Source organism: Malaclemys terrapin, chromosome 14 (genome assembly GCF_027887155.1).
Source record: "Malaclemys terrapin pileata isolate rMalTer1 chromosome 14, rMalTer1.hap1, whole genome shotgun sequence".
NCBI lineage: Eukaryota > Metazoa > Chordata > Testudines > Emydidae > Malaclemys > Malaclemys terrapin.
In genome coordinates, this window is record NC_071518.1 from 28,339,341 (window position 1) to 28,355,682 (window position 16,342).

General features: G+C 40.0%; 2 long non-coding RNA genes across 2 annotated transcripts in view; both read right to left on the reverse strand.

The window, feature by feature from the left end:
• Nucleotides 1–6,473: 6,473 nt before the first annotated feature.
• LOC128848546 (uncharacterized) lies at nt 6,474–8,211 on the reverse strand. Its single transcript, XR_008447065.1, has 3 exons — nt 7,995–8,211; nt 7,220–7,344; nt 6,474–6,549 (listed from the first exon to the last, which is right to left on the reverse strand). It is a non-coding gene; the product is annotated as an uncharacterized LOC128848546 (long non-coding RNA).
• Nucleotides 8,212–9,578: 1,367 nt separating this feature from the next.
• Nucleotides 9,579–16,342, reverse strand: part of LOC128848547 (uncharacterized) — a 34,998-nt gene continuing 28,234 nt past the window's right edge. The window contains exon 2 of the long non-coding RNA XR_008447066.1: nt 9,579–11,733. This is a non-coding gene — a long non-coding RNA (uncharacterized LOC128848547). The remainder of the gene's footprint in view (nt 11,734–16,342) is intronic.

A 16,342-nucleotide genomic window follows, 5' to 3' on the forward strand; every position in this document is an offset into this window, starting at 1 on the left:
GGCCCATGCCACAACGTTCAGATGCAGAGCTGGACTCCCCCTAAATTTGGGGTGTTTGGAGAAAGGAATCCTATTTGACTTCATCTCTGATTTCTAGAGCTGTTTATCCAGCAATAAATACACTGAAAAATCATAAGAAATCAAAGTTAAATTTTCAGCACTTATTTCCTGACCCCAGCCCGCAAGAAAGCCAGCAGGTCATGAGCGGGACTTTGTTTCTCTGCTATTGATGAACCATGAAAGATAATAACTAAGGAGAGATTTTTCCTTTTGTTCTTGTTGTTGTTGAAAGACCCAAATAATGTTAAAACCCCCAAAGAATTTCCCCATTCATTTGTGCGACCCTCCACCCGCCATTTATAAATTTCATCTCTCAGATTGCTAAACATACGAAAATGTCCGTGCAAAGCAAACAAGATCCAGACCACTGACTTCCAGTTTGCCTTCTAACACATAACAGAGGATTACCATAGAATTCTATCTGCTACCCATAAACTCTTAAGTACCACTGCACCTACACACACTGAATATTATTTTTCTCTCTACCGTAGTGTAACTTACATTAAGAAGGTACAAGCCGGACCAGTGGATCTACACCCGTTTAAATTCACTGACCAAACCTTCCACGTGGAGGGTAGTAAAGGCATCAGCTAGAAGGGCTACTGCAGCCTTAAGCATTCAGTGCTTATGTCCACACTGCAGCTGGGAGGTGCGATTCCCAGAGCAGGCAGACAGACCCCCGCTAGCTCAGCTCAGCCTAGCATGCTAACATTAGCAGTGTGGATGTGGTGGCACTGGCAGCGGCTCAGCTCAGACCCAAGGGGTGAGGAGAGCCTGGACTTGGGTGGCTAGTCAGTGCTGCAACGTCTACACTGCTATTGCCTCTAGCTGAGCTAGCAGCAGGGCCGGCACTTCCATTTAGGCGACCGAGGCGTTCGCCATGGGTGCCAGGATTTGGGGGGTGGCATTTTGCCGCCCTCAGGGGCAATTTGGCGGCAGGGGGTCCTTCTGCGCTCCGGGTCTTTGGCGGCAATTCTGCGGTGGGTCCTTCACTCACTCCGGGACCCGCCGCCAAAGTGCCCCGAAGACCGGGAGCACGGAAGGACCCCCCGCCGCAGAATTGCCGACGACGACCGGGAGCGTGGAAGGCAGGGGCTGCTCGATGTATTTTGCCGCCCCAAGCACGGCAGTCAGGCGGCTTTTGGCGGCGCGCCTGCAGGAGGTCCGCTGGTAACACGGATTCAATGGTATGCCTGCGAGTGATCTGCCGGTCCCGTGGCTTCGGTGTACCCGCCGCCGAATTGCCGCTGAATCCGTGGGACCGGCGGACCTCTCGCAGGCATGCTGCCGAAGGCTCCCTGACTGCCGCCCCCACAGCAACTGGCAGGCCGCCCCCCACGGCTTGCCACCCCAGGCACGCGCTTGGTGCTCTGGTGCCTGGAACCACCCCTGGCGGAAGGACCCCCGCCTAGGGTGTCAAAAACCCTGGCGCCGCTCCTGGCTAGCAGGAATCTGTCTACCCGTGCTGAGAATCACTCCTCCCAGCTGCAGTGTGGAGCTAAGATTCCTTCTTTCCCAGATCCCAACTGAACTGCTCTGTGCATTTCCCATGTGGTTTAGCTGGGAAGAGGGGAAAGGATTCATCCTTCGAGAAGGAGCGAAATCATTAATGTGACCTGCATTCCATCCCCACATGGGGTTGGCAGAAGGTCTCTCATCTTTGTTCCTATCCATCATAAGATTTTAATCAGAATTAAACAATCCAACCTGTTTGCCGGAAGCAGCAATGGGCTGACGTATACATGCAAACAATGGTAATCAGTCAGTGCTGCAAAGGAAGAGAAGGAAATGGGAATGGGAAAACAAGAGCTCTCACCAATCCAAAACTCCACGATTACTCCGGCAGAATGCTAAAAAGCTTTGCTTTTTTTCTACTTGCCAGTCTGTTTCTGCTAATCTTACCCCCATGCTATTTATGTAAGTTTTCATTGCGTAAAAAGCCTGGCTCAAGCTTCTACTTTCTCTGTAGATACAAGAGCCCAATTCTATGAGCACTGAGCACTCATCTCCCATTGACTTCAACAGACACTTAGGAAACACAGATCCTTGGAGGAGGCATTTGGCACTTCCTCATATGTTTGCAGACTGTGCTCAATACCACAAACCTTACACTTACGAGTAATCTTTACTCATGCAGTCTCTTGAAAACATGGCACCAACTCAGGAATTTTTTCTTATTCAATATGGCCACGCTCTCTTAATTTCTGCCAATGGGGATGAAGCAAGATGGCCACCATTTCCCTATAGTCTACCTGTATGTGGAAGTGCAGTGCTGCCAACTCTTGTGACTTGATCGTTAGTCACGGGTTTTTGGCACCTGCAGGAAGAACGGTCTAGATGATGCAAAAAACTCCTCTGGTCTTGTAGCTTGCAGGGCTGGCCATGCAGAGAGAGAGCTGCGCATGAGAACCTCGGGACTGAGAACACAGACCTGCTCTGCCTTCATGTATGGCCCTATAATAGAGAGAGGGTCCTCGGGCAGCGGGACACGGGATGAGGGAGTTGGGAATATGGTGCTTCTGGGACTCAGGCATGGGAAAAGCCCTGGGGCAGTGGGAGTAGGGGGAGTTGGGGAAGTGGTGCTCTATCCCAGATAGAGAAGTCCTGGGGCAGCAGGATGCAGAGGCGTGTTGTTTTCGGGTCAAGACAGTAACAGGAAATGAATGGCGTTTTCCCTCTCTTAGGGGTGAAGAGAGGGTAAGTGAAGTCTCCGTCTGAGCAGCCAGGGAGAGGCGTGCATTTAAAGGTTGACTTTTCAATGTGAAATTATTACACATGCATTGGCAGAGGACTAGAGGGGAGTTAAAAAGTCAAAAGACAGACTAAAAAACATGATTTGGAGGGCCAATCTCATGATTTTTGATGTCTTCAGGCTAGCAATACTGCTCATACTACCAGTCTCATTGCAGGCATTGCATTGGGATACCTCATGTGAATAAGGATTCTGAACCCATACTTGCTGGGAGTTACTGGGAAACACTACTGGGTATATTATTCATGCTAGGTAATCAGAAGGCCTGGTTCTGAGCTCACTTATACTAGAGTAAAACCAATATGAGATCCCTCTGTGTGCAGAACCTATAAGAAAACTGTGTTGAACATGAACTCTTCAGGGAAGTGGGAGGTGAGCTGCAGAAATACAGGATGTTCCTGGGTTAGGATACTTGGTAGAGGATCAGGTTTGCTTTTGTAATATTATACTGTATCTGAGGGAAGGGGCCAAGGAGGGGGACTAAGAGGTTTGATTGTGTTCTTGGGCCTTCTTATAAATAACTACCAGTAAACCCTTAATTTGTAAAAGCTCTTGAGCTTTCAACAATATTATCAAAAGCGGAGAAAGTAAATATTTTGCATTAATTTAGATGCTTGTAACCAATCAAATTCTTGAAGTTGTTCCCAGCAATTCAGAGCCATTTTATTATCAACATAATCATTTTGTGAATCCCTGTTCCACAGTCTAAGGATCAAAAAGAACTATTTACTTCTGCTGAACAAACGCCTTAGCAGCCATACAACTAAAAGCAGACATAAATAAGGCAAAGAATTTATGCAGTAAGGTGCGGCAAAACCCTATGCACAGAAGATTACACAATAATGGTTTGGAAAACAGAACAAAAATTGGCTATCCTGCATTAATAGTCAGTACAAACTTGGAACCATATGCAATAAATACATTGTTAGCCTACCTAAATGACGGTAGCTAACTGAAGTGTAAAGACCAAAAGATATTCAGTTTTCGACTCAGTGATCTCATTGCCAAAATACAAGCCTTTGATTACTATATTTACCATTTTATACCTCCTAGTTCTGCTTTATGAAGAATAAATCATAGCCAACTTCACTGATCCAAATCCCATTTGCAACTAACCATCTTTAGTAATATTATGCTATGTTTGCATGCTAGTGCAGTAAAAATATATATATTATGAATCCTTTAGGGTACTGTTCACCACTTAAGAAGTAGCATATTAAACTTCTTAAAACCTTTGTAATCTGCAGTATAAAAAGCACATTTTATGTTAGTAGATAATTTAGCATCCATAATCTAATTAAATGAAGTGAGTGACAACTGTAGTGTCTACAAAAATGATATATCAGTAGCAGATAATGTACGCATTTAAGAGACTGGAACCCTATCTAAAACGTTGTTACAAATGCTTGTCCTCGATCATAAATCCAGCTAACATTATGGGCTAAATCCTGCTCCCTTAGTTACATGTGTAGTCACAATGAAACCAATGGGGAGTTGTTTGCATGAGGAAGGATTACTTATGTGAGTAAAGATTTGCAGGACCAATTTGCTGGATTCTTTTCACTTATAATAAAAATAATAATTATTGGATTTTTTTGCCTCTTATTAAAAAAGCTATAACACCCAATAAACTTTTTTATCACCCTCCTATGCTTTACAGTGAACGATATTAAAGAAACTGACACTGAGAAGTTATAGAAGAAATACCTGAACAAAGGATGCAGATATTGCTGGGTGGAAAATGTTTCAGTCAGTGGAAAAATGTCTAAAAAAGTCTTTCCCTACCCCCTCAAAGACAGAATGATCTGTCATTCAATTGAGGCATTTCTACAGAGCTCATCACCGTAAAATCAAAGTGATTAGATAAATATAAAGGACTGTGTGTGTGTGTGTTTGGGATCCCAGTCATCTTTTTAAAATAAGACTAATACAAATAAGAGAATATGATTCTATGATTCTAAGAGAACAAAAGATAAATGTTATGTGTTAATTCTTGGACCCTTCCAGAGTCCATGGGAATGCAACAGGTGACTGGTTAACACAACCCTCCGCAGACCTCAAAGAGCTTCTGGAGAGCATTCTGCAGGTTTGCACTCACGCAGCGAGAGCCTCTGTGGTCCTTGCAGTTGGATTTCTTTTTCTTTTCAATCAACCCCTTTGATAACATTGTCTTTCCTAAGAGTTCTCATTTTAGTCTTGCATGTGCGACGAGACAGCCGGTCTTGCTGTCAGCGTTATTGGCACCATGTCTGCAGTCACAGCTTGCAATTACAGTACCTTGCTGAAGCGTGGGACACCTGTGTACACTGAACTTTTCTAGTGCTTTACCACTGTTACTTTTTAGTCATGTTACTGATGAGAAAACAGCTTCGAAAAATCAATGGCTTTAAATTATACCTTTATGTATTGAGTATACAAAACCACCACCAAAACAAGAATACTTTTTCCATGACTAAAAAAATCAATCTTGCTGATGCTCCTGCTCCTTAAGCATTTTTATTTAATTCATTTAAAGCTTTTTCCAACCCCCCTCTGCATCTGGTTGCTTTGTGCAGGCTTTCTTCAGGTTTCCTGCTCAAGAGACTAGTTTTATCTAAAAGGTCAATTCATTCAGCGGGGCACCAAGCAGAATTGAATATAATTATCCCAATCTTTACTGTGTAGAATTCATGCTTGAATTCATTCAAAAAATAGCAAGCAGTATAATTAACTCAGAGCCCAACCAAATCTATTGAGAATGCCTCAGGTATCATACAGTCCCACTTACAATAGAACATTTTCATTTAAGGACATTGTACGTATTAACCCTAGTCAGCATCCAATTACTCGGAATAAGTGAATTCTCTGTTTCAGGAATGTAATTTGAAAATGTTGTCATGCAATCTGAGGCAAAGGGTCTTTTTTCATTAATCTAACTCTCATTAAAGTGGAAGCCTGTAGGTTATTTCAAATCCATTAGTTTTAAATACAGGTGATTACAATTCTATTGCACATAAGACAACAGAAATGTCTAAACTACACAATATTTCCTGATAAAGTGTGCTGATGAGTTTGTGACTTGCCCTAACTGTATAAAATTAAATTTATTGCCTGACCAAAACCAAACATGGTTTACTACTAACCTGACAATTACATAAATGCTGTCCACTAAAAATTAGAAATTAAATTGTTTTTTATACATAGTCAACTTTAAGCTACTAGAAGTCCAAATGTTTCGGAGATTCAGGTTTGGTTCAGATAAAGCATCCAAATACTGTAATGCATTTCAAAAATGTCCAGACCTCCAGTCTACAAAACTGGGCTACAAGAAATGTCTCTCTCTAGGAAATTTTTACATTTTTGGATGTGGTCATAGCTGAAATACTGAAACAGCTTTTCATGTGGTACTTTGGCAGATCCAGTTTCAATCTCAGCCAGAAATTTGATAATGGCTCAAGGGAAGGGATTCTTCAGTTTTTGAAGTGGCTCTTTTCAGCCCTGCTCTAGATCCTGAGAAATCCACCCATGATGAAAGATCCCCAAATGTAATATCTTTGGAACTCTATCAGAACTTAGCATATTTGAAATACTCACTGACCACCCTCTTAAATTCACCATCCTTGAAGGACAACAAAACTTTGTTAAAAGCCAAGCATTTCTTTATTAAACCACAATTAAAAATATTACATTCACAATATATATGTACTATGCAAGAGAAATGTCCTGTCTTATGTACTGTAAGTGAGATTTTGGACAGGCTAAAAGATTAGGTTAAAGAAAAAAGTCTATTTTTTTTTATTTGGATTTATAACCTGCTCTTCCAGGGTGATGACTTTGGACTATAATGAGACTGGAACAGATGGCAATCTTTTTTTGAACAGTGTTTAGGTAAGATAGGAAATAGTAATGTATGACCTCAGACAGCAATGCATCCTGGATACTTTTCCAAAAGCTGATTCACTTTTATACCCTCAAACACAGAATTTTTTTTACAAGGAATATTTAGCAAACTGCCTCGATCCAAAAGAACCAGGGAGTTCAAATTCAAATGATCAGTTCTGTCCATGTCCCCACCCTTTGTATGCATAGGCTGCACAACTTATTGTAGGTATTGAGTGGCAGGTCACATCAACCAATAATGGATAGCTTAGAAGACATTGTTTCTAGACAATGGTAATTGAAATTGACATCCCATGCCATCCCTCAGGATTGCAATCACATTATTTCCCAATAATGTGGAAGATCAAATAAGTCACTGCTGTATGGTAGAAATGACCATGCTGCTGCTATAATATTGTTCTACTTACTCTACACTTCCATAATGCAATTACCCAGGATAAACACCCATTGATGAACATGAGTTACAAAGTTCATTGTTCTGACTGACCAATTCAAAACAAGCTTCCTAGTCATTTCTTTAAAGGATACTGCAGAGGGTATCATAGCAACTCGGATGAGTTATGTGAGGAATAAACATCTTCTGCTGAAAATGTCAGATGATGAACAGCTGTTCTTATGGTCTTGCTGCTATATGCATTCTGGCATATTTAAAGCTAGTTGAAAAAAATAGGTGATTATTTCAGAGATTATTGCAAAAAAAAGGTATCTTTTTGCATCAAAAATTACAAAATTCAAAAAAAAAAAAAAAATTAGGCCGGCTATAGTCATGTTTCTTCATTGACTGAAATGGACTTACCAGCAAGTCAAACTAATTTACTTAACTGAAAGTCTCATAGAAAACTTCTTAGAAGTCAGAATTTTCTGATAGCATTTTAGAGGAATTTTTGATCAACAGTCAACCCCATGGTACCTGAGTTCTCCTAAGAGTTTCCAGACTTCACAATTACTCCAAAGCTAAGACCAAAAGCAAAGACCTTAGAAGATCCTTCCTCTTCTACTCATCCTTCATATGTTGTTTTAGAGCTTTACAGGCCCCTTCATGCAGTCTACCTTACATAAAACCAGGAAATAACCTTTCACATCTGAAACCATCCAAAACTGTCCCCAGAGTCATCTCTTCTTGTAACCTATTGCCTAGGACCACCATGTGTAATAAATTATGACTGCTATGACCCTCTGATGAGGCACTACAACTTTCCTGCCATACACTAGACAATCAGAGAAGTAAGAGTCTGAAACCTGGAGCCAGGGTAAATTACATTGACAACAAGGGAGCAATATTTTAGAGAAAAGCATTTATTACCTTCTTTCAATGAAGAAGGCAGGCACGTTCCAATTGTGATCCATGGAGCCTCTGTAAACTTCTCGGTTATGTTTTGATTCACACAAGCCTGGCCACAAGAGAATTTATGGATGTTGGGAACATTGTGTGCCCTTTTGCCCTATCTAGTCATAAATCACACATACCTATATGTATTACACACTGCATATATAATTTACTAGAGCTTCCAAGAGTTACTTGCAACATTGAATCTATGCTCTCCTGCTGTGTTGCTTGATTTATGTACATAAATGAGTATAAAAGCGCAATGTGTCACAACAAGAAAAGCCACTCAAAAATATTTAACACAGATATTTCCTCTCACCCTTGTAGAGGCCAAGAAAGACTAACAATCATTTTTTAAAAGGTGTTCTTTGTAAGTGATTCGTTTCACATCAAGCAACTTACAATAAATTTTCACAGAGGTGACCATTAATAGCAAATATTTTGAAGCTATGATGGGTTGTCCTCATTTTGCCCAATTTAAAATCTATTCCAAAATTATGGGGTCATGACTCACTAGGGGAGACTATGAAAAATTCAACTAAGAGAAAAAAAATCTTGGAGGGGAAAAAAAAAAAAAGACTGGTCAACAGGTAAAGTGATAGGTAGATAACCTTGTCCCCACTGAAGTCAGTAGCAAAACTCCCATTGACTTCACTAGGGCCAAGCTTTCACCCAGCAAGGTTGAAATAATGAGTGGAAATGACACAAATAGATGACTTCATTGATTTCTACAAGCCTAGCTTTTCAGGCGTGATTGTTCTATCCCTAAGATATAGCAGAGGCTTCCCTTAGCTAGATAAACATTTAATTCAGTGTTCTTATATTTTTAAAGTTTAAATGATATCTGCTGGAAGGGATGCTTAGTGGTGTAAAGACCAGCTTTAAAATATTTAGACGCCTTCTACTTACATATTCGAATCTAGACAGCACTTATACCACCTTTCATCTTCACGGGCGATAAATTGAGTTCACTGCAATTTATTGTGTGGATTTTTCAAACAAAATGGCCTAAAATGAAAGAAGCTGAGACACACTCCTATATGTATTGTAAATGCTCTCAAAATGAAGCGCTTGCTGTAACCCAGAGCTGGCAAGAACTAGAATACTTGATGGTCACATAACTTGATGTTGAATGATGCAACCTAGAACTTTGTACAGCACAGACATTCAAAATGTTTTCCATTGAGAGGATGTCCAAATCTGCTGATGTTGGAGAGTTGTTTGAGAGAGCATGGAGATAAAACATTATTCCATATCATGTGAATATGTTCCCACTGTGATTCATGGTCAAAGGTAAAACAATTCATGACTTGTATTCTGTTTCTAATACCTAAGAGATAGATATGTGTGTGGGGGGGGGGGGGGGGCACACCTCCCTCTCCCATCTATACATAAGTGATACTGATCAACCTGATTACGCTATTGTATTTAACCATCAAATGTGCACTTGTCTTAAATTGTCTCACTCATATGTGGCTACTAATACGGTCCCCTCTGAAAATGGTAGAGAGCATTTTGGTCATAAATAGACAACCTGCACAAATGCTACAAAATCTGGAGTCCAATTTGGGACATGCACAGTTTAATGTTAGATATTGAAAACATAGGAACATATTATATGGGACTCAGTAGAAAATTCTTTGCATAAAGTGTACATAATACATTTACACCTGAAAGTTATATCACTCTTATCATTTGCCATTTCCTTTTTGTTTTAGATTCTGTTTCTTTCAGCTGTCGATTTAACCCAAAGAGCATGTTTCCATGCATGAGTCATAATGTATATAGCCATTATTTAGGCAAAAAGTATTTCACTAGGTATTACTGAAATTATAAATTAGGGGTGTCTTTCTGGTCCCTTTTAAAACACAGCATCTCTCACAACCTGTAATTCAGTGACACGAAGTGGGTATTCACCCATGAAAGCTCATGCTCCAATACATCTGTTAGTCTATAAGGTGCCACAGGACTCCTTGTTGCTTTTTTACAGATCCAGACTAACACAGCTACCCCTCTGATACTTAACCTGTAATTCAGAAACCCTCCAGGATGGGAATACATAGCAGCACTAAAGTAACTAGCTACACAATTGAGCTTTTTGGGTCCAGATTTGTCACTGAATTTCCTTTCTGCCCTTTCAACTTTTATGAGCTACAATGTGCCTGGTTCAGCACAGTCCAGGGCTAGAAACAAAATGCCTCCCAAAGCTCTCAAGTATGCAGGTGGAAACACAAACTGCTACACTCACTTAAGGGGTGCAACACCCCGCCTCTTCTGGCTGGCATGCAATAGGAAGGAGGAAATCAGAACTTTGATTCTACCTACTCCCTGCCCCCAGGACAATATTACAGTAGCAGGATTGCATCCTGCTAAGCACAGGGGTTGTAATTCTGACCAACCCTTAGCTGTGTCATTCAAGAGTGGAAAGGTCCCTTATCCTTTCCCACACTGTGTAAGGCAGGGGTAGTCAAGAGGCAGACCGCAGGCCAAATCCAGGACCACCAGATGCTTTTGAATGGACCCTGAAATCCTTTTAGTTACTTATCATTGTTATTTTTTAATTATTTTCTCTGGAGTCTGGACCTTGACTATACCCTGACCAAGAAATTTGGACTTTGACAAAAACTAATTGACTACCCCTGGCGTAAGGCTTGGGCAGAATTGGGGGAAGGGAGACAAATATCCATCAGCTGATGTCCAGAGCCTGAGTAATGTCTGCCTGAGTTTGCAGAGAACTGAAATAATCACTCTGCTATGTAAAATGTGCCTTTTCTTTCCATGGATGCGAACTCAGATGCGATGACAACACTTTAAAATATCACCATGGGTACATATTTCACTGCTCATCAATGCACGTAAGAAGAGAGGAAGTATTGAATTATGAAGATCTACATCAGCATGCCTCAAAAGTGTGGAAGCTGCAGGAAATGTAGAAATTAAGATCAATTGTCCCTTACCAACACATGGCAGAATTAACAGATGAACATTTGTTTTCGTTTTCCTGAAGTGAGGGGTTCAGCTTTCAAAAGTCCGGAAAACGCTTGCTCAGAGAACCAATTTGAAGAAAAAGGAGGAAAAAAGGATTTTCCGAACTCCCCAAACCTTCACTCGGCTCTAACTTGAACCAAACCTTTTCTCATGTACTGTAGGATCAGAAAACTTTTCTTTTTTCCCCTTTTTTGTTTTTTGGCACCTTGGCCATGCAGAAAAAAAGCAGACGTGCTAAAATAAAGCTTTTGTGAGATTTCTTGATCCATTTTGCAGGCTTAATTGGCCAAGCATCTAAAATCGGGATGGTTATCCATAGAAAACGAACTCAAACTTGTTAGGTATATTCATCTCTGTATATAAGGAAGCCGAAAAAGTCCTAACACTGATTATATACATTATACAGCATGCACTAGAGTGTCTTCATCCATGAGTAACGTGGAGAAAATGGTTGGTTTCACTCTCCAGCCTGTTAATCAGCCTGTTAATATTTTTCATGCCACCACTTTCAATGCTTTAAAATCAGATGCCACCACAGCATCTCCCTACATGCCACTGCACACGGTGAGCTGATAGGGTAGGAGGCACCATGTGAATTTTCTTGAGTTGAGACAAGGATACTGTAATAATCATTCATTTTATTATCATTTATAAAGGTGACCAGTAGATGTTAATGCAGTTCTTCTAGCTCTTCCACGTTATCTTGCCAAAGCCCAATTGATTTAACCTAATGAGGACAGATAGAAGAAATTACCCAGTCAGTAGATGCTGCAGAGACTAACACCATCCAAGAGGGAAAGATAAGCAAAATGTGAGACCTTCATAAAGATACAATCAAGTCAAATAAGAAATCCAAAACAGCAACTACAACAAAAAACATTCAACTTCCAGAGCAGTTATGTTTGCTAACTCATAGAACTAATAAACCTTTTAACAGTGCAATTCTAAAACTAAAAACAGAGAACATTCATACAATACCCAGACAGGGGCTGGGTCACTACAAAAAGTAATTTTCCCTGTTGATATTTCCCCTTCTTGTCAACTGTTGGGAATAGGCTACATCCACCCTGTTTGAATTGACCTTGTTAGCACTGACCCCCCACTTGGTAACGTAACTCCCATCTTTTCATGTGCTGTAATATATATACCTGCTTGAATTCTTCACTCCATGCATCTGATGAAGTGGGTTTTAGCCCATGAAAGCTTATGCCCAAATAAATTTGTCAGTCTCTAAGGTGCCACAAAGACTCCTCGTTGTTTTTATTAATACACTAGAATCAAAATTAGAATGACAAATATTGTATGCCAGAATCCAAAAAATGGCCAAATTCTGACACCCTTACTCACATTCAGTAATACCTTACTACTCAGTCAGTCCCATAGAAATCAATGGAACTAGTCATGTGTGGCCATGTTAGTCATGCTAGGTAGCACCTTACTCCACAAGTAGCCCCGCTCAATAAAACTGCTCATGTGTGTACAGTTATCAGAATATAGTCCATTCTAAGGTACTACTCAGGGTGGCAGAGTTGTGCTTATGGAAAGCAATCAAGAACCACAATTTAAGAATAATAAAACTGTCCTCCTAATAAACAACTCCTTATTACTTATATTTGCCAATAATATCCCTAAAGTCTTATAAGAATTCAAAATGAATAAGAATAATAAAAGGATAATTCATAAGAAGAAAAAAATATAGAAAAACAAAACAAAATGCCCCCCAAAATCTAGGACCAGATTGTGAAGTTCATACTCTCACTGGTGAGGACTTTACTCATCTGAGTAGTCAGAGGGACTGTGCAGGAGATTAACTCTTCACCAATGTGAGTGAGAGGTTCACAATCCAGCCCACAAAAATTAAGGGCATACATCAGCGGACATTGCAAACAGCATGTGATTTTTTTTTTTTTTTTTTTGTTAATTCCACCTATCACTGAGAGAATGCAGAATTACAAGTGATCCTGGCTAAATTGCATAATACTAAAGAAGGGTATGATGGGGAAAATAGCCAGTAGTTATTTCTGCTGTTTTTGTTAATTATTTCAAGCTAAAAGAATTCAAACTTTGTTCTCACCCAAGTGTAAATCCAGAGTTATTCCCCAACTGTTTCTAAATATGAAATCCTATGAGGACATCTTATATTTGGATTTTATTTTGGATCAATGAGTAAATATTATAAAAGTATCCCAGAGTGCCTTTAGAAAATCAGTCAATATATAAAATCTTAAATTTGGTTAGGAACAGGGAAACGGTCAGCCTTTAAAAATACCTGACATGTGCAACAAGTTAGCCTTATGGGTCTACCCAGCTCAATCCTGTGTGTTTCATTGCTACAAAAAACATACTTTTTTGCCACTTCTTTATAATTTTCTGTTGCCCCTACCTGAAATTCTGTTGGCTGAGATTTTCCAACCTGAGTGGCTAAGGTTAGGTTTCCAAACAAGTGGCCTGAGCACCAAATAGCTTTCACTTGCGTGAAGCTCAGTCCAGATAAGTCAGAGGTGATTTGTTGAGGCAGGGGAATCAGTGAGAGGAAACAGAAATGATCTCTCATGTTGACTGTTGGGTTGGGGCCCGTTTTTGTTACTACGTTTTGCCATACAGGGGTTCTATTGGAACCTTGGCTACTGCTCGATACCCAGATTGGAGGCTCCATCATCATTTTGCTAGGAGGCTGTACCCTTTCCCTCACAATTATCCATATTTTTGTAACTTCCAGACTGAATTATTGCAGCAAGTTCTTTGCAGGGTTTCTCTGGAAAGCCACGTGGAAACTTCAGTTAGTGCAAAATGTAGCTGTCCACTTACTTTGGGGTGTTTCTAGTACAGAGCAATCATACCTATGCTATAGAGACTCCACTGGTTTCCAGATTGCTTCAGGGGCATTTCAAGGTATCGGTAGAAGTCTGATCAACCAAAATATTTTTTAAATTACTGGTGATTTCAGCTGCCTACCTTGAGACTCCTTAAAGGGGGTCTGCTTTCAGAGGGTGGATGATCAGCACTTACTCAAAATCAGGCCCCTCTAACTTGCGTTTCAAGTTAGACAAATAGTGAGGTGCCCAAAATCACTGGTCACTCTTTAAAATTTTGGCCTAAACCACCTTTTGGTTGGGGTCCTATTTATACAAGGTAGTTTTATATTATACATATATTACACCTAGAGAGGAACAAACTTATAGTGAAATCTCTTTTATTCTCATTGAATCACTGCACTATAAATGGTGTTTCGCTATATCTGAGTTCCTATAAGTAGGTTCCTACGTATAGTAAGTTTGATCTATTCCTGTTTTTGTAGGTGAAATGTTTAGCCTTGCAAATGCTACATTTCAGATAGGCACTGGTTGATTCCTCATGTTCAGTGACTGCTTATAAGATTTGATTAAAAAAAAATCTACTGCATTTTAAACTAAGAAAAACAAAGTTTAAAATCATCAATTCAAGTGAAAGTGGTCATTCTATGAACAGTGGCCATAAACAAAAGGAAAATCTCTCTCACTTATGCAACTGGTGATTGACATTGTTCTTTTTAGGCTGACATGAAAAGAGGCTTTGGGGGTCTGGAGAGAATAGCATTTTAATTAAGATTCACAAGGGTTTGCAGTCACACAGGAGATGCAAGCATGAACTGTTCTATATAGAATAATCATTTAGAACAGTATTTTTTCCCCAAACAGATGATTCCTCTAAAGGAAAGAGGACAAGTTTGTCTAATTTTTCAGGTGTCTACATTTTAAAAATACTGAGAAAAACTCAAAATTCAGAAAAGCAATATCCATAAAGGACAATAATGTGCAAACCCTAAATACATCTAACCAAGATAGTGAAAACAAGACGGTGCCTTACACTCACATGGATTTAAGTTAACTGAAGAAGATAGAACAAGGAAGAAGAGTTCTTGCCACTGATGTGTGGCCTTTTTGAATGAAGGGGCTTTTCATTAACAAACTAACAGGAGATATCATCTTTCCCGGAGTAGGAATCATTCACTATTAGCACAATGTGTTATTATTGGGTTTTTTAATTGAAATGTAAATTTTGGGAACACTCTGACCCAATTTACTCCTAGGGAAAAAAAAGGGCAAAAATCTCATTTTCAAAGCTCTACATAGGCACTTCAGTATTATTAATGATTCAGCTGTGTTGCTACATGGACCAGACCAGTACTCTGCTGACACTATTTTACAACATTCAAAAGAGAGCACATTTACACAACACTGTCAATTGTTACAAAAGTAGCCCCCTCCACATACACCCAATCTATTTCTTAGACTGAAATCAGCACAATTCAATTAATAAATTTTGTCATTTTATTTGAAAAACATAATGGTGCCTCCTCTCATACTAAAATAACCAAGAGAAAAGCTGGGTGAATCTATTTACAAAATATAAACGCCCTTTTCTTTCTCTCCCTCCAACTGCCGCTCAAGCTAAAACTGGAACTTTAAGATTCTGAAGGGTTCAGATACATTTTTGGTACATCTTGTTTCTGCAGTGGAACTGCAGATGTTTCGTTGTGGGATAATCGAGAGCAGGAGTTCTCAAACTGGGGGTCGGGTTATTACATGGGGAGTCACGAGTGGTCAGCCTCCAGCCCAAACCCCACTTTGCCTCCAGCATTTATAATGGTGTTAAATACATAAACAAGTGTTTTTAATTTATAAGGGGTGGAGGGTCGCACTCAGAAGCTTGCTATGTGAAAGGCGTCACCTGTACAAAAGTTTGAGAACCACTCTAGCGAATCCTGGAACGGGCAGGTCCTGAGACACGGAGCGTGTTTTAGAGTTTCAAAGAGGTTTTTTGTGGATTTCTCTCTAGCGAGAGACTTATGAATATTCAAGCAGCCTAATATATGAGATAACTCACATCCAGATCATCCAAAAAGTACATCACTAAGTTGCCGCAATTAAGAGTGCATTTGTTACCTTCCAGGATGACCAATGAGGCCTGGAACACTGCCGTGCACCCTGGCTGAGCTCCCCGTAATGGAGAGATGAACAAAGCCTTGAGTTTTTACACCTGGGAAGAAGGCATGGCCCTAGACTCGAGAGTTGCGGTTTCTGGGGAAATGTAGTTCAGGAATAAAGTAGCCATTTTTTCACTGAGTTATCTGGTCAGTCCACTTTAAAAAAAAAGAAAAGAAAAGAAAAGGAATCTTTTGATTTCTTTAGTTGAGAGATAAGGGGCATACTCCTCTTCTAAAACCAGATACAATGAACAGCCAGGAGTGCCTGATCATTCCAGCGGGAGCAGGAAAAAGTTTGGCAGTGAACATGAGCTCTGGCCTATAACCTTCTATTCTCCTCTGTAATACAATAGATAAGAGTAGTTAAATG